This window comes from Rhinolophus ferrumequinum, chromosome 8 (assembly GCF_004115265.2).
Source record: "Rhinolophus ferrumequinum isolate MPI-CBG mRhiFer1 chromosome 8, mRhiFer1_v1.p, whole genome shotgun sequence".
NCBI classification, from domain to species: Eukaryota; Metazoa; Chordata; class Mammalia; order Chiroptera; family Rhinolophidae; genus Rhinolophus; species Rhinolophus ferrumequinum.
In genome coordinates, this window is record NC_046291.1 from 4,626,847 (window position 1) to 4,644,967 (window position 18,121).

An 18,121-nucleotide genomic window follows, 5' to 3' on the forward strand; every position below is an offset into this window, starting at 1 on the left:
TGGACGCCTCACAGGAGCTTGAACTTGACGATGACGAGAGAAACGGGACTGAGCGTCACCGTGTGACTCCCCTCTTGCCATCTGCAGACAGACGGGCGTTCTGGACAGGGTCACAGAGGGGCTCTGGCACTTTAGAGGAGGCCTGGACGTGGTCAGGCTGTAAAGGGGAGGCGGGAATGCCATTCTGGACACCTTCCCGACATCAAGACACTTGGACTGTGTTGGTTTTCCCCTGCTGGAACAGACAGCCCAGAACTGACCCTCTTCCGGGTACCTATTTCACGTACAATTAAAACGAGTATCGCAAGAGGACACAGACTATTCCCTGTGATGCTGGGGCAGCTGGCTAGTCTTGGGGACACTGTGTCCCCCTGGGGCTTCAACGGGAAAACGAATTCCAAAAGTACAGAAAGGTGGGAGGAAGGGAAGGGGATCAACTAGAAGGAAAGCCAAGCTACCCTGTTTCCCCGAAAATAAGACCTAGCTGGACAAGAAGCTTTAATGCGTCTTTTGGAGCAAAAATTAATATAAGACCCAGTATTACATTATACTAATTATATTATATTATATATATTATATTAACCCGGTCTTAAATAAAACCAGGTCTTATAATTTTTGCTCCAAAAGACGCATTAGAGCTGACTGTCCGGCTAGGTCTTATCTTCGGGGAGACACGGTAGCACAGACGCAGTTGTGTCAGTAGACTCAGACCTTCCAATTGCGCAGCAGTGACAGAAATCACACAGGTAAAGGGAAAGGCTCCACTACAGCCAATGAACTCTTCCAGATGGCAGAGACATCAACCAAAAGTTAGGAGACAGGAAAATGGGGGCTGGGGCAGGAAACAAGAGGCCGTTGTCCATCCATCCCTTTACCTTGGACGCGTCTCCAGGGCCAAGATGACTCAGTGCTCTGAGAACTCCAGAATGCTTACGAATTGAGATTGGTAGGGACAGAGCTGCTGAGAACCTCATCAAGGTAAAAGTGGGGAAAGGAACTGAAAAACGACCTGAGGAAGTGAAAATATTACCAGAAGTGGCCTCTCAGAAGTGGATTTATGGGTGTTTTTCTGTTTCCTCCGACTTCTCTGGCTTTTCCAATTTGTTCTACTGTGTGTATGCGTTTGTTTGTTTTTTCCCCGATTTTTAAAAGTCACTCCTCCAAAGTCCCTACACCAGCCTAAGAACTTGGCTGTCTCCTTTCCTCTCTACCCCAGCCCCCCAAATCTAGGATGGGGTGACGGGGGTTTCTAACCTGCATTCCCAACACTCTGGGTCTCTTCCCTCTGCACTGGTCCACCCGCGGGCCCCTCATGGAGGGCGAGAGGCGGGCAGGGGGCTGGCGAGGCAGGCTCCTGGGTGTGCACCCCACCCCAGGCTGCCCAGCGCCCATCTCCCAGGCACAACATGAGTGCTGGCTGAGCAGCTGCAGACTGCGACCTGGTCTTACCTGCAGAAAGCTGCCAGGTCTCCTCCCTTATGGAGCGCCTGTCATGTTCATGTTCACAGCTCATTTACCCCAGCCTTCCTCACGGCTGCTGAGCACTGAGGCGCTTAGCATTTTGGGGGAAGGGGCTTGCTAGGTCTGGGGCTTTTCACTCACTCCTTCTAGAGGACTATTTAAGGCAGGGGGCTTTCGCTCTACCGCCCTCAGGCCCTGAAGCTGAGCTGTTTCCTTGCAGGAACCCCTGGCAGGTCCCCAGATGGGGGTGACCTGGTAAACTCACACCTCATACCCAATATGGGAGGACCCAGCACAGCCCAACCAGGCTGGCCCAGAGACGTCCTGCTGGACTCTGGGCAGGGACAGTGGCACACACGGAGCTCTCTGCCAACTGGTGTTGACATCGGGACGGGGAGCGGGTCTGGCTGTGGACAGTCACGCCCGTGAGGTCCAGGGTGGGTGCAACAGGTGGACTGGTCCTGTCCACCTTCCCAGCTCCATGTTCTACCTCTCTGAAAGCCTCAGCTTTCTGCAAACAACAGCCTTCTTTCTTTTCTTTTCTTTTTTTTTTTTTTTTAAACACCAGCTTTCCTGAGAGGAGTGCAGGCACCATCTCCTGGCCAAGCTCTTCTCCTGAGGGAGCTGTCATCAGGTCCCATTGCCCCCGCCCCCAAATCACAGGATTCAGTGTGGGTTCATCAAGTTAGAATACACTACCAAAGTCTGCAAGATGCCTCACTCCCTGATTGTGTGTGTGTTTCAAGAAACATCAACGCTGTCACTAAACCAAATTTGGGGGAAACCTCCAAGAACCACAGAACTGTCAAGAAGCGATGCTGAGAAGATTTCGTCGTCTGCAGGAGCCTCCAACACATGTATCTTCTCCTGTGAGAATGGCGTTGATGTTCTCTGCGCATCTCTTAACAGCAGTTCTAACAACAGCTCACCATCTCAGCTGATGCTACAACCACAGAGTTTATCCTCCCCGAGGAGGTCTGCAAAGCTCAGTGGATAAACAAACAACTAGAGGCTCATGAAACTTAAGGCGGAAAGCTACATTCACACAAAGAGATGAACTCTGTCCTAAATACTCCTTCCAGGACAGTCACCAACAAGACACACACCCATTCCTTCCACTTCCCTTTGCTATGGATGGAACTGCCCGCCCCCTTCATATGTGGGAGTCCTAACCCCCGGTACTCCAGAACGTGACCTTCTTTGGACATAGGGTCCTTACAGAGGTGATCAAGTTAAAATGAGGCCCTACTCTGGTATGAGACTGGCATCTTTACAAACAGGGAAGTCTGGGGCAGACAACACAGGGGGAGTGCCATGTGGATATGAAGGCGGGATCTCTAAACCCAGGGACACTAAGGGTCCCAAGCAAACCAGCAGAACCCGGGGAGAGGCCTGGCACAATCAACCTCACCGCTTCAGAAGGAACCAACCCTGCTGTTACTCGATCTTAGACTTCCAGCCTCCACACCTGCGAGACTGTCAGTGTCTGCTGTTTCACCCACCCCACAGGTCCGTTGCCATGGCAGCCCTAGCAAACTAACACACTGTATCTACAAAATGGGAGAACAAATGCCCATGACCGCCCACCCCAGGGGCTGCTGTGCCAGCAGCAGATTTGAAAATGCTCTGTAAACTCTTCAGCCACCTCAACCAATAGGTTAGCCAGCCAGCATCAAGCCACCAAGGGCTGGTCCTTGCTGCAGGGCACGCCTCTCGGGGCAGGACCTGCGTGCTTCCCTGATGCCGGCAGACACCTGCAACTTCCCACTTTGTTCCAACAGCCTCGGTATGGGCTAAATGGCCTGACCCACTCACGTGCCCAGCACACAGTTCTTTAAGGCGGAGATGATGCAATCTCAGGGTGGCTGTGGGGAAACCGGAAAACTGCAAAGCCTCTTCCTTAGGTTTCCAGGCCACCATGCTGGATGTGTGTGGACACATCGGCCCAAGGACCCTTCACAGCCTGCGTCTGCGAACGTCTAGACTGGAGGTCTCTCTGTGGCAGGAATGGGCTCTCCCCTTCCGGCCCCTACCATGCCTGAAAGTGCCGAAGTAGGAGGACAAGAGGAGAAAGTAGAACCCAACACATTCTTGTCATAAACCGAAGGCAAAACTGTGGCCCGTGTGCCAAATCCAGTGTGTCACCTGTTTTGGTGTGGCCCCTGAACAAAGAATGTTTTTACATTTTTAAATGGTTGGGGGGGGGGGCGCAGAGATCAAAATAAGAATCCTATTTTGTGATGTGACAATTATATGAAATTCAAATCGCAGTGTCCGTAAGTAGTTGTACTGAACAGAGCCCTACACGTTTGTTCACGTGTTTGTCCACAGTTCTTCCCTCTGTGCGTGAGGACACAGAGACCTTTTGGCCCACAAAGCTGAAAGTATTTACTGTCTGGCCTTTTGCAGAAAACATCTGCTGACCCCAGTTCTCTACCAGCCCGACTTACGCAGTGGGGCAAAGGTCAGGCTGCGGTGGGCAGAAAGCAGCACAGGACAGTGGGCAACACCCACAGGCGTGGGGCTGGATGCCAGAAGCACTGGCCAAGGTAGCAGGTGGGACAGGCGATGGCAACAGGGAAAGAAAGAAAAACAACAGCAAGGTGTGGCTAGAAATGGAGACAGACACGGCCCAAAAGGGAAACTTCATCCATTCAAAACGGTTACCTGGAGCTGGCTCCAACCTTGAGAGGGGAGGCGCTCCTGGTCTCCTTCGGCAGCACAGGGACCACCCCCCACCCCCATGCGAGTGACACTCAGGACAGTCAGGAGCTCATGGCCTGGCTGTGGACCTCACCCTAAGGTTTTCAGTGTTTATGGGAGAGATTCCAAGACAACCAATTTACAAAACTGAGAAAATAACACTTGGGCAGACTGGCAACGGCCTTTATATTTCACGCTATCAAAATCAACACTATGACCACTGTTAACCGGAAAAAAATCTGGCATGTGGTGGCCAATACGGCCAAGTCAGCGTGGGTGACACCTCACCTGACTGACACGGTGGAATTTTCTTACATAGAAGAGAGAACGGGTTTACTTACCTTTCCTATAATTATGTAGCACGTCAAATTCTACAGAGTATGTGGTAAGGAACATTCCTTCCTCTCTCCTGTGTTAAATCTACTATATTGAATATTATGCACAAAAGGGAGAGGCTCATTGAGAGAAACAGCCAGACACCCATAATGGCTTCATGACATGTCCACCCACTCACTCTCCACGTCTGTGGTTCCTACCTGGTACCTGACAGGGCATCAAGTCGGTGGTTTAATTCACTGTGTGTGGGGCATTTCCAGCTGTCCTTCCTCCCTGGGTGGAGGCTCCTGTTTGTCTGTGTGTGTGAAGACGAGAGGCCCCGGCCATTACTGTGCCCACTCTCTCTCCGGGGCACGTGGACTCCCACACCTGTGGCCAGAAGGCCACTTCCCCCGCTTTGGGCTCCTGCTCCCTCTGGTTGGAGCTGGTAGGCCTTGTTACAAAACTGTTATGTATTTAATCATGACATGAATGAATGACCACACCAGAGCAGCCTCCACAACCACCCAAGTGGGGTAATTGGGAAGGACCCCACAAAGGTGCATCACTTAGAAGCAGGCCGGCAAACCAGACCACATTCAACACTGGAGGAAAAAGTAATAACACTCTAGTCAAGGGGATCAAATATATGGTGATGGAAGGAGAACTGACTCCGGGTGGTGAACACACAATGGGATTTATAGGTGATGTGATACAGAATTGTACACCTGAAATCTATGTAACTTTACTAACAATTGTCACCCCAATAAACCTTAATTAAAAAAAAAAAACTCGAGAAGAACTCTGGACTTGGACAGCTTCACCCCCATCTTTATGTCACTGCTTGGTTTTAAACTGGGAATGAAGAGGACGGATCTGCTTGTGGTTCATGCAAGACTCCGCTGTCAAACAAACCACGGTCAGAACAGACCTTCACCCAACATTAGAAGGACTGGAAGATAGACACACATTTGGCTCCCTCTGCCTTTTTTCATTTTTATTTTTTATATCTCCTTTTTCTAGGCTTTGACTAACTTTTCCAGCTCTCCGACCAGTTACTGCGGGACGTTCACCGTCTGCCCTGGTGCCCCATTCTGGGCTCAGTGGGGCTGGCGGTTCAAGTCCAATGTCATGACAATCACCGCTTATGGGCTGACGAAGGAGACCTGCCCAGGCAAGTCCTGAGGCTTTTGGTTCTGACCCTGTAACCTTCTCCCGTGAATAAATGGGGAGATGGCACCTGCCTGTGTGCTGTCCAGGTGGAGGGGAGCAGCCTGTGAACGGAGGACCTCTGAGATGACCCGAGTCACCCAGTGGGGTCCCATTTCAGCTCCTCCCTTCACTAGCTCCATAACCTTTGCTAAATCACCTAACTGGACTCTGGGCCTCGGTTTCCTCAGGTACAATACAGTGCTCTCCAGACCATGTGGGAGTATCCCCACCGAATGTGGCTTTTTCTTGTGCTGTCCTTTCTCCTGGCCTGTAGGTCACGTTGGGGACAGGGACTTTGTCCTTTTGTTCTTTGAAACAGAAAGGACCCGATACTTGGTGCCAAATACACAGTAGAAACCTGAAAAAAACGCTGGTGGAGTACATGGTTGAGAACCTAGCTCCTTCCATTTGAATCTGGCCGTGGTTCTCCACATTAGCACGATCAGACTTGCCCCCGGAGGGCTGACGAACACACAGGCTGCAGGTGTCTACCCCGAGAGACCTGGGGGCCAGCCTGACAATGGGCATTTCTAACTTGCTCCCAGGTGAGGATGAGGCCACTGGCCCCCGGACCACACTTTGAAAACCACTGGTATAATCGATAATGTACTTTTTTCCGTTTGTCGCTGGTTTTCACAACAGTGAGGGCAAGACAGGTCTCATCGTGCCCTTTTTAGCAGAGGAGACAGCTAAGGCTCACCGGTTTCAATGACTGACGGAGATCCAGTGGGAAGCTGGGATCACACCCAATGTGGTGGCAAAGTCACTTTGATACACAGAATCATGGTCAGATGCAAAGAAAACAAAGGAAGACCAAGCAGGCTGCACGCAGTAAGACAGGATATCTCCAAGTGAGGGCACAAATGCTGGAAGAGGTCCCAATGTCGCACTTCCTTCCTTCTTCCATGACAGAAGTTATAAAACCTCCCAGGGCTTTTAAAGAAGGAAGAAGTGAAATCTCCTGCCTGCACCAGATAAAGGCAGTTTCTGTGTGAGTCTCAGGAGAGGGCACAGAATAAACAACCTCCCAACCAAGGTAGAGGAGGCTGGAAATATTTAGGACAAGTTCGTGTGTGAACGCTCAGACCCTATCTGCACATGGACTCGAATCCCGGCTGTGCCTCCGAAGCCTGGCCACCCATGTGCTCCGCGTTGGGTGGGGTGGGGAATTACCCCGCCTGGAGCGTGAGTAATAGTGAAACAACGCTGCCGCCAGGGCCTGCACACGTGGGGTTCAGGTGCTGGTTCCTTTCTTCCAGAAGCCCCACAGCTAACCCTTGCTCGGAGTGTGTCCTCGAATGGAGAGCTGTCCCCATCTAACCTCTTAGATCTCCTTCCTGGAGGTTAAATCTTCACCCCAGGCACCTCTCACTCTAGCAACAGGGCAAGAGGGGAGAGTGGGAACATCGCAGCCTGGAGCTGCCCAAACAGCCCTCCTGCCAACAGATCTGACCTCCCTTCCACGCCTGACTGGTCCCTGACTGAGGCCCTCAGGAGCCCCCTTCCCTATTCAGCTTTGCAAAAGGGGCGCGGGGCTTCCACCCGCCTTCTGCCCGGACTGTGACAATACGCACGGTTCAGAAAACCTGGCCTAAGCAGCGGGGCAAAGGGCAGAATGTTGATTTCAGAAGAGCATCAAATGATTCCTAATTCATTCATCTATGTATTAGACTACCCAACCCTCTTCAGACAACAAGCCATACTGTCAAAGAAACAGGGTCAGAAACAGAATCACTGGAACAAACATTTTTCTGAAGCCAAGACCTGAAGAAAGTTGTAAGACGACCATTCTGTATTTTAAAATATTTCCCCCAAATGAATCCTCAGTTTCCAATCTCTTCATCAAGATAAGCACCGTGTTATCCAGAAATGTGAAGCAGTCTCCAACCTCAGGGACTATCCTACTTTGTAAACGAGCTATTTTTAAAAACGCAATCTCAAAAAAAAAAAAGGTTTTTGTTTGTTTTAAACGCAAACTTGAAGAAGCCAATCCCATGGACGCTGTCCACGGGAGTGGTATGCGTTTGGGGAGACGCTTCCTTCCACTGGTGGTCACACGAATGGGTTCGGTGACCACGAAAGGGCACAGCGGCACAGGGAGCCATTTCCCTCACGATTAAGCTCCTAACTGCAGGTTGAAATGCGCGTGAAATCGGGTCCTGGCCAGAACACAGCAGTCCGGGTAGTGGCGAAGGGACATGAGAGGCAGGTTCTGTCCGCCAACCCTCGCTTCCCACAGAGCCACGGGGACCTATGTGATTAGTCTCTTTGGTCTAGATGCGGACTTATTCTTACCTTTATCACAAGCCACCGCCAGCTGGCCAGAACGGGTAACACCACTGTAAGTGCAGAGCAAGCTCTCTGGACTGCTGCTCACCTGGCTTCAAAGGACAAGGGCTTCATTCAACCCATCACTGTCATTTCCCAAATCTTCACTCGGGCTCCGTTCCTTCTAAGCTCCAGAGGGGCTGACAAGATAACTAAAACACGTGGGTCCTGCACTCTAGAAAGGAAGGGAAAGCAGGTACCTAAATATTACACAAGGCTGCAAACAGAAGACAGCAAGATAGAAGGCTGCTCGGAGGAGAACAGAACAAGATGGAGAAGGGGCTCCTGGGACGAGGCGAAGGGACCACCTCGGCTGACTGGGCTCTAAACAGGTCTCAGGGGAGGATGCCACACAGGAGTCCAACGTCCCACTGCGGTGAGGGGCACGTGGTCTCTGTGCCCCCCCATGCCCACCCCCACACATCTGAGCTTTCTCCGATGTTCTGAGCGCCTTCTGCCTCCCTGGGGGCTGACAGTTATTGCCACAGACCATGCCGGATGCCTCCGTTCTTGTGGGATGGGGCTGAAATACGTGCCTTTCTCATGACCCCCAGGGAAGAGTCAAGCCTGGACTTCACAAAGACGCCGGATGGAATCCACGTACAACCAGTTACTCCTGTCAAGATCCTCTCTATACGGGTGGGTGAAATCTGCTGGCCCCCGCCCCCCACATCCCAGCCCCCAGCCCTCGCTCTGCCTGCAGGAACACACCACACTCCCCAGGGCAGTCCTGGCGTCAGTGCCCCAGCCTCCAGCCCTGCAGAGGGACGATTCTAAGGAACATGCTCGTCGTTCCTCAGGAGGGTGCCCAGAGGGTCTCCCATCCCGGTGTCAGGAGCTTAGTACCTCACCCGCTGCTACTTTCGCCCTTTCTCATCTCACTCTCCCAGTCCCAGTTCCCTCCTCCTGCTTCAGGAGCCCACCTATCCCAATATATCCGCCCCCGAGTCCTGGCCCCAGGCTTGGCATTGGGGGTCCCAAACCAGAACAGATGGCAAATGTGAAATGGGCACTAGACGCTGGGTTTCTTGGACAAGACACACACACAGCTGGGTGATACCAACGGGTACTTTGGGTCAGCTCTGGGCAAAGCCATGGGCGACTGGACAACGTTAGAAATTCCCAATTTAGAAAGCCAAGGAAATACTCTGTTCCATCAATAAGATACATTTATACTCAGCTAAATCTGGAGAAAAGCAAAGGGTATTTATACTGCAACTGACATTTTTACATTCAAAACACATAAATTCTGTGGCTCCCATGCAGGCTAGAGGCCACTAGCACTCAGGGTTCCCAAGGAATTCTGACTCCCAGCGAGGCCTGGATCCTGGTTCAGGGCCCAGGGTCCCAGCCCACAGGGCAGCAGGAAGCACACTCCACCCTCAGAGAGTGCCACGAGTTATGACCTCGAGTCACTGACATTTGGGGCTCTGCTCAAATGTCACCAGGCCTCTGTGTTATTTTCCTGGGCCTGCTGTCACAAATTGCCACAGACCTGGTGGCTTAAAACACCAATCCATTCTCCTACGACCTGGAGGCCAGACATCTGAAACGGTCTCACTGGCAGGTGTGGTCCCTTCTGGGGGTTCTAAGGAGAGAACCCACCTCCCCGGCGTTTTCAGGTTCTGGCGGCACCCGGATTCCTGGCTTGCAGCCCTTCCTCCATCCTCAAAGCACACTCTCTAATCACGCGGCCTTCTCCTCTGTAGTCAGATCTCCTTTTGTCTCCTTCTTGAAATGACACTTCTGGTTACATTATATTTAGGGCCCCTCTGGATAATGCAGGGTAATCTCTCCATCTCATGCTCCTTAAATTAAAAATCTCTGCCAAGTCCCTTTGGCCATAGAAAGTAACAGTGACAGGTGCTGAAGATTAGGGTCTGCATATCTTTGGGGGGCCGCGGTTCAATCTATCACACCCCTGTGGAAAACAGCCGCGCTTTCACTCCCCACCCCCTCACCTGGCTTCAGTTGTCACTCTTGACATTCTTTGTCTATCACATGTCCATTTCCTTTCTCTTCCACCAGAATAAATGCTTCATGAAGGCAAGGACTTCCGTTCTGTTCACCCAGCACCAGCTGGAATACGGAAGGCACTCAGGAAATTGCTATGGAATCCCCTCAAGCAGTCAGCCTCTGTTTCAGTAACAAATGTAGCTGTAAGGGCCGGGGGCAGGACACAGCCTGTGTCACACACTGCTATAGCTCGGTCCACAGGCCTGCACCCAGCACCCAGTAAGAAGCTCCGTTAGCAGGACCTGGCTCCTGAACATGAAGTCCCCCAGGCCCCTGGGACCTGCAGCTCGGTTTTGGAGCCACTGATCTACTGTCTCCCACCTGCATCTGTCCACCTTCCCGCTGGCTCACCTTCAGTGCATGCGCCCTCTGCTCACAGATGCAAAGTGCCTGCTTCCTCTCGCCACCTGCCCACCTGGACGCCTATCCCACCTCCAGCCTCCTTAGCACCCACTGCCAATTCCCTTCCCTCTGGCCTGCTCAGCTGCCCCACCCGAAACCCCTACACACATCCCACCTCAGGACCCTCTCAAGGCCCAGCTCCCACCCGCCTGACTCCAGGTGTCAGCAACAACTCTCCCTCTCCCACTGAAGGACAGCACTTCCGGCAGGCCAGCGCAGGTGAGCTCACGAGGCCCCGGTTCCCTGGGGAGGAGTCCCTGACGAGCACTCATGCTCTCTGGGGAAGCTGATGGGTACATTTTTCCAGTGCCCTCCAGCTCCTGGGCTTTGCCTCCGACCGACCAGGAGGGCTTGCGAGCCCTGACCGCAGTCTGAGAGCTACATGAAGCTGGACAGGCTGTGAGCCCTGCAGCACACGCTCCATTCTCCATCAGGTGGGTGCAGTACATTCCATGACCCGGGATTGCAGGCTTTACCACGGCAGGGACAGCAGCCAGCCCAGTGCCAGCGCCGGGAGACGTCCAAACACGGAAGTGGGCAAACCTAGGGAAGCTACAGGTCTGCCCACAACTGCCACCAGCCAGCTCTTGGGAGAGGTCCAGGCACCCCACAAAAACAAGATCACAGATGGCAAAGTACGGTCAGAGGTAAGAGGGGGATTCAGTTTAGACACACAGCAATTTTACTAGTATAAGTATGTCCCAAACAGTCAAATGTACCTGGCTGTCCTGCAGTTTTATTTGCTAAACCTGGCACCCCAGAGGGGAGGCACGGGGTGGACCCCCAGACTGTGCCAGTCAGAGGGATTTCCCAAGATTTCCGGTCTCAAGGAGAGAGGTGGGCAGTGGCCTGGCGGGGAAGAGGGGCGGTCAGGAGCCCAGTGCGGGTGGGGGAAGGCCTACTCCTTCCAGAGTTCAGTAACACAGACGTCCTCTCCGTGACGCTCACTTCCCATTTCAGGGCTTTTGACAAAACAAAGTATTTCTTGCTATAAAAAAGGGTTGTTTCAATAATATTTTTCCATTCCAGCACAGTTCTGCAAGAATTCAAACAAAGCAGCAGCGCTCAACAACAGAGATTGCCATGGAAACAGATCACCTCCATGCTGACAATCAGGACCTCACCTCCCATTGCACCAGAAACCCACTGCAGACTGACCAGAAGAATCCTTGTGAAAACAAACACAAACGGCTGAATGGCAGGAAATGTAGCAGCTCTTTCTAATTTTAACTTTCTCCAGGAATGCATTCCCTCCAAGTGGCTGGGGCGTTCTCCCCAGGCCCCACATTCCTTCAGTAACACCAGCCACCTCCAGAGTCCACAACGAAGCGCAGATTCCAGGCTGGCGGGGAAGGATGCAGCCCAAGGTGCAGTGTGGACTCAGTGATTTTTCTCCCAAATGACCGGGAGACCAAAACGTGCTGTTTGAACAGGAAAGCACGCCCAGACTGGAGGCGCGGACTCCGCCTCAGAAAGGCGGCGCCACAACATTACAATAAGCAGGAGCCCGTTTCCGAGGCACGATGCCAAAGACAGGACCACAGCCAGAACTGGGAACACCTCAATAACAAGCCTGCAGATGACCCCCCCCCCCCCGCCCCAGGATTCATTGGGTTTTTACAGCCCACGTGGGCAAGCGACAAACTGGGAGGCAACATTTGCAACGCTCATAGCCAAGAAGAGCTCGCTCTCCAGAAAATTCAAAGCACTACCAGTCAATAAGAAAAATGAGCAAAAACCATGAAAAGGATCTTTGCATCAGAAGGAACCAGAACAGCCAATAAACATCAGTCTATAGTTAATAATACGGAAAGCATAAATTAAGACCAGGTCAGATGCCCTCTTATATCCACCAGGCCCCCCTCCACACCCCCCCCAGTGAAAGGTCAGCTGATGGCTCAGCTCCCTGCCACGTGGGCCTCTCTATATGGCCGCTGGCTGCATCAAAACCAGCAACACAGAAAGTCTGTGTTATCCAGAAGGAAGCTGTCACCTTATGTAACCTCGTCATGGAAGTGGCCTCCATCACTTTTGATGAATTCTATCAGTCAGAAGCAGGGTGCCAGGCCAGCCAGACCAGGGGCGTGAACACAGGGAGGTGGGGACCACCGGGGGCCGCAGTGGAGATGGGCAGCCACAAACAGGGCACGGGGCCATTCACACAGAAGTTAAAACCGTGAAACACAAGTGACATTGCATCGGGACACAATGTGTAAGGGTGAGGTGGTAAAACGAGAACATCCAGGATAGGGACGACCTTCAATGCGTTACGCATATTAGATCAAACCCCTTTGCGGGGGGTGGGGGGGGACAGAGGAGAGGGAGATGGGTTGGGCAGGGGCACCAGGAACCTCGAAGTGAAGGGTGAAACTCCACTGCTTGGCCTGGGCAGCGGCTGTACAATCCACAGGAGTGTTACTGGTTTCGGGATTTTCTATTCACCCCAAGTATTTTCAAGCACTATTACTATCTCAAGATTTAGGGGCCACAGGATTTGGCCCCTGGGCCCCGTGGAACAGTCCGGACAGGCGCCCTGCACGCTGCAGGACCTCGGAAACCCACCGTCTCCTCACGCACCCAGCCCTGCAAAGGAACAGACCAGCTCCACCCTGCAAGCATGCCCTCCACCCCGGAAACACTTCTCTTCCTCCACGCCAAACCAGATGCAAAGGCCTCCAGCTCTACCTGGCAGCCTTCTCCTCCCAGGCTGGGTGATGACTCCCGGAATGTGCCCCCCCCTCTTGCCCGCTCCCGTCCTCCCGGTCCCATAATTAAAGGAGCGGCTTGTGGACTCTATACCTCTCAGCCTTTCCTCTTCTCCTCATTAAACCAGGGCTCCCCTCCAAGGCCTCAAAACGCCCTGTGGCTGGGGGGTTTGTCCTTCTCGAGGCATCTGAGAACAAGAGCCACTGATGGCTGCATGTTGGGAGCCACCCAGACCACATCCTGTTTGGCTTCGGCACTGACTCAATCATGCCAGGACCGCTGGACAAAAGAACCTTCTACACAGGCTCACGGGAGGCAGGACGCCTGTGGCGGGAAGGCGCCCAACCAGGGCCCACGGGTGGGTCAGGGGCACAGACGGCCCAAGCACACGCCAGCTCAGCCTCAGGGTTTGTGGGGCGCAAGGAAAGAGTGTCTGGTCCCTACAGCCCACGGATGAGAGCGGGGACGGTGCCCAGGGCCCTGCATTTTGCCCACCCCTCTACACTCCAACGTCTCAGACTCCCAAATACTGCGGAACGAATGGCTGACAAAGCACTCCCAGGATGGAGTGAGGAAATGCAAACCATAAACGGATCGTGAGTGACATGGAATTGCTCTTAGCGGAGGAAAGCAACCTCTTGTGACGCCCGCCCTGGAAGTCCAGCACCTAAAAACCAGGGCTCCTCTAGAAAACAACCCCACAATCTGCACAGCCGCTCCTACTGAAGGGCTGAGGGCGGGACCAGAGGTGTGTTTTCTCTAACATGCGTTAAGCGCGTAAAGAACCTGGATGGGGAATGTTGTGGTTTTTAACTGAAGTGGGCTGACAGTCTCAGTGGGGGACGAGGTCTGCTTGCCCGGGTTTGAGAAGCAAAGAGTGGCGAAGAGAAGAACCTGCTAGAAACCCCAGACAGCAGGGAAGGGGCTAACGAGCAGCCCCTGGTGCAGTCAGGACCCCGAAGTAGCCCTCTGGCTCTGTCACATCATGTGAAAGGGCGACACAGGAAGTTTACAGCCCCTTGTGTGCACTCAGCATGGGGACCACACACTCTGGCTTGAGGTCTGAACCTGTCACCTGGGACGTGCCAGCTGTCCCACCTGAGTAGCCGCAGGTGCCATGAGCAGCGTCGGGACTGCCCCGCTCCCACCCTCGCCTCCCAGCGGCGCCCTGAGCACACAGCGGACCTGCCCTTGTCTCTACACGGGGCTGCCGTGGGGAGTGAAGAACACGGTGAGGCACTTACAACGGCTGCAGGTCCACAGCTGGCGCTAACAAATGTGCTCACCGCTGTTTTTCTCTGATCGTGGAACCTCACATGTCACCCACGGGCCACTTAGGACCACTCCCAACTCTACTGCTCCCCCCACCTGCAACCCCCTGGTCCCTTTACAGCTGAATCTCATCCCTTTACTCACATTCAGGCTTTTTTTTTTTTTTTTTAAATCTCCCAGTTTCTCCACCTGACAAAATTTCAGTCCCAGCTTCCAAGGAGTGAAGCACGAGCCCCACTCCTCCCAGAGGCCACCCCACCACCCGCCCAGACCGCACCTCTGCTGAGCTCGGACCCCCTGGCTACTCCGTGCGGTCCTGGACCAGCAGCCTCTCCCCCTCCCTCCACCTGCTGGGTCAGAGTCTGCATTTTAACAAGACCCCAGGCAATCTGAGATGGGCTGAGCTGGACCAGAGCAGGTCCAGTGGAGACCAGCATCTGTCCCCCTGCTCTCCTGGAGACGGGTCCTGTAAGGAAGCCTTGTCGCCTAAGATTACAAGCTCAAGTGCAGGGCCCAGGTGTCTGCGTGCGAGCGTGTGCATTCAGTGACTTTCCCGGGACTGGATGTGCAACACTGCTCATGGCCAGTGCCAACTCATGGCACGAGCAGAAAACAGCTAAAGCAGCAGGTGGCTCGATGCGGCCGTGTCCACTCTGTACATACTTCGTTCAGCCTTCTTTGGAGGAGACAACCGCATCCTGTTTTCCGAGCATCTACCCCCAACATACAGTCCACCGCAGGATTAGTGGGGGCCCTGGGACCCTGCCCTGAACACCTGACCGCCCCCCAAAGCCTAACGCTCCAGACTCTGAATTTCAGAGCAGTTTATAAACAGGCCATTGTCCCCAGCGCTCGGCTCCCTTTCTCAAGTTCACCTGGCAGAGACATGAGCGTGTTTGTGTTTGCAGACCAGCTCCCTCGCTGGCCAGGAGAGCAGCTCACCTCTAAATGTCTGGTCCAGGAGAGAACAAAGCATGCACTGTGGGAAACAGGGCCCCGGCCTGACCCCGAGGGGGCTGGGCCCACCACGTGTGGCTTTTGGAACTGAGCGGGTACTGGCAGGGTGTGGGGGCCCAGGCTTCTCCCTGGCAGGGGGCACCCGCTCCTGCTGGCCGTACTGGCAGGGCACCCAGCTGCAGACACCAGCTGTGGTCACTGCATGAAGCAGACACAGGTGCAGAGGGCCACGCTGGCCCGAGAGCCAGGCCCTGAAACCCCCGCCACCACTGGCCTCACTGCCATTCCTTTTAAACAAACTCTTTTAGAATAGATTTAGATGTAGAGAACAGTTGTGGTGAAAAAGGGCTAGGGTATGTATGAGACATTTTACACAAACCTCATGGTAACCGCAGGACGAAAATCCAGAGCTGAGACACAAACCCAAAGAAAGAGGAAACGGAGAAAAATCAGAGAAGTTGGGAAGAGAACACAGGGAGTTCCCGTATACCTCCCAATACCAGTTTCCTCTTATTATTAACATCTGACATCACGGTGGCACGAATGTGGATACATTAGGATTCACCAAAGTCCACTTTCATTCAGTTTGCCTTAGTTTTTCCCCAATGTCCTTTTTCCATTCCAGGATCCCATCCAGGACACCACATGACGTTTAGTCAGGTCTCCCGAGGCTCCTCTTGGCTGTGACAGTGCCTCAGACACTCGTTATTTTTGATGACCTTCACAGTTTTGAGCAGGACCAGCCAGGAATTTGGTAAGCACCCATCGGTTGGGACGTGTCTGATGTTTTTCTCCTGGTTAATCTGGGGTTATGGATTTCGGGGAGGAAGACCACAGAGGTGATCTTGTGGCCTTCATATCATCTCTTCATATCAAGGGCGCGTACTGTCACCACCACTCACCAGGGCGGATGTTGACCTTGGTCCCCTGGCATCTATTACCTCCCTTCTCCAGGCCCCCGGTTCCTTCTCTGCATAAAGACTTCCCCACATCCACTGCCAGCCAGAGGGTGTAAACACAAGTTCCTCTATTTCTAACAAAACAAGCCAAGAAAAGTACCCAGCACAAGGCCGAGAGGACAGAGCCCTGTCTGAGCTGCAGGCAGCTCTGTGTAAAATGTCGAGCGACCTCCTCACTGCACACACACACTCCCTGTTCCCTCCTAAGGATTTAAGTTAGGGACACAGAACTGTCAGCTGTCTATAAGATCAACAGGAGTTTAAAACCTGAGCGGCTGGATAAATAAACAAAGGTGATAACCTGGCCTGTTCATAAAAAAGGCAATTTCTAGAAGAGCCCCGATACCACTTGCCCTGCTCAGGCTTTTGACGCACACCTGGTCAGGTGAGCTGGTGCTGAGGTGAAGGTGGCCACCCTGCCTGGATGGATGGGTTACCTGATGAGGTCCCTCAGGTCTGTGGGTGTCCTTCACAGGGGTCATCGGATGACAGCCTCTAAGCGTCGGGGACACAGGCACATATAGAGGACACACAACATCCCAGGCACTGAACGTAGCTGAGCTGGGCCCATCACTCAATTGGGAGAGATGAGTGTCTGTGTGGGACTTGCAAACCCTGGGCTGGAGAACATCTGAGGATGAGACGGGGAAAAGAAACACATCCTCGTTTCAGTTCCTTTTGGGAAGAGAAGCAGGGAGGCAGCTGGCGGGAGTGGGGGTTAGGATGGAATGCTCTAGGTCAGACTACTTTTATTTGGTCTTTGACCTTCAAAGCTTAGGGGAACTGTTTGGTGCCTCAGTTCACCCACAGGCTAAATGAAGATGGTCACAGGCCCTGCCTCACAGGTAGGATGCCAGAATGACACGGAGTTCCCCAGGAAAGGGCAGAGGAAAACTGTTACACGATGGAATTCAGGTGCTGGGTGTGTATCCAGGTTTGAGTCCTGCCACTGTGACCCCGGCAGGTGACCGAACTTCCCTGGGGGTGTCTGTTTTTCCACCTCTACAAGGGCAGCAGCTCTGGGTAGCGCTCAGCATTGCCTCACACCCACTGAGCACGGAGCAGCCGCTGTGGAGCGGCTGCTGCCCTGCCACCATCCTTCGGAGGCCGGAAGGATTCAGTCTTGGGATAACTAACTACTCAACCGAAACCGAACTCGTCGTCGTCCGCTGAGGAGCTGTCCAGTGCAGCAGCGCCCAGCTCTGCACAGCCGTGCACCTCACCCCTTGCCTTTGCACAGAGTGCGAGGCACAGAGATGCCTGCTGGGCCTGGCTCAGCCTGCTCCAGGGGCAGGGCCCAGACGTGTGCCGGGTGCACGGCACACGCCCCATCTGTCACCAGGGTGTTTTATGATTATCCCCATCACAAATCGCCACGTGTTGCGGCCCCGGCAACCCAGCTGTGGTTAAAGATGAGCCACTGGCCCTCCCCCCGCAGTGTGGGCACGCTGACTGGCGCAGAGCTACCTGATTCCTTCCCCTCCTCCCATCGATCAGCCAAAGAGCACCCCCACACCAGCCTGTGGTGCCCGGGGAGGAGCGAGAAGGAGCTGTGCCCAGCAGCGAACCCCTCGTTGTCGCTGAGTGAGACAGCTCGTCCCTGGTCCACGCAGCACAGAATGAGCCGTCAGGCTCCCTGCAGCTGAGGGGTCACTGGGGACACACAGGGCCAGCCCAGTACCAAGAAGCTGCTGGGCTGCAGGTGAGCCCAGGCCACCCTGAGCTGTGATTCAGGGCATCGTTCTTAGCTGAGGGCTGAGTGTCCAGAGGGCGACACACCCCACTCCACC

The 18,121-nt window shown here is 53.7% G+C and overlaps 1 protein-coding gene across 7 annotated transcripts in view; it reads right to left on the reverse strand.

Annotated features, from left to right (window-relative positions):
• Window positions 1–18,121, reverse strand: part of SH3BP4 (SH3 domain binding protein 4) — an 85,379-nt gene that overhangs the window by 48,202 nt on the left and 19,056 nt on the right. Inside the window, exons 2-3 of one of the 7 annotated variants that reach the window (XM_033112455.1) lie at window positions 16,769–16,962; window positions 7,987–8,194 (exon numbers count right to left, since the gene is read on the reverse strand). The exons of 2 other annotated variants lie outside the window; for them this stretch is intronic. The gene's annotated coding sequence lies outside the window, so the exon portion shown is untranslated. Of the gene's footprint in view, window positions 1–7,986; window positions 8,195–9,980; window positions 10,336–16,708; window positions 16,963–18,121 lie in introns of those variants that run through there. 4 more of the 7 variants (XM_033112457.1, XM_033112458.1, XM_033112454.1 and 1 more) reach the window with 4 other exon arrangements.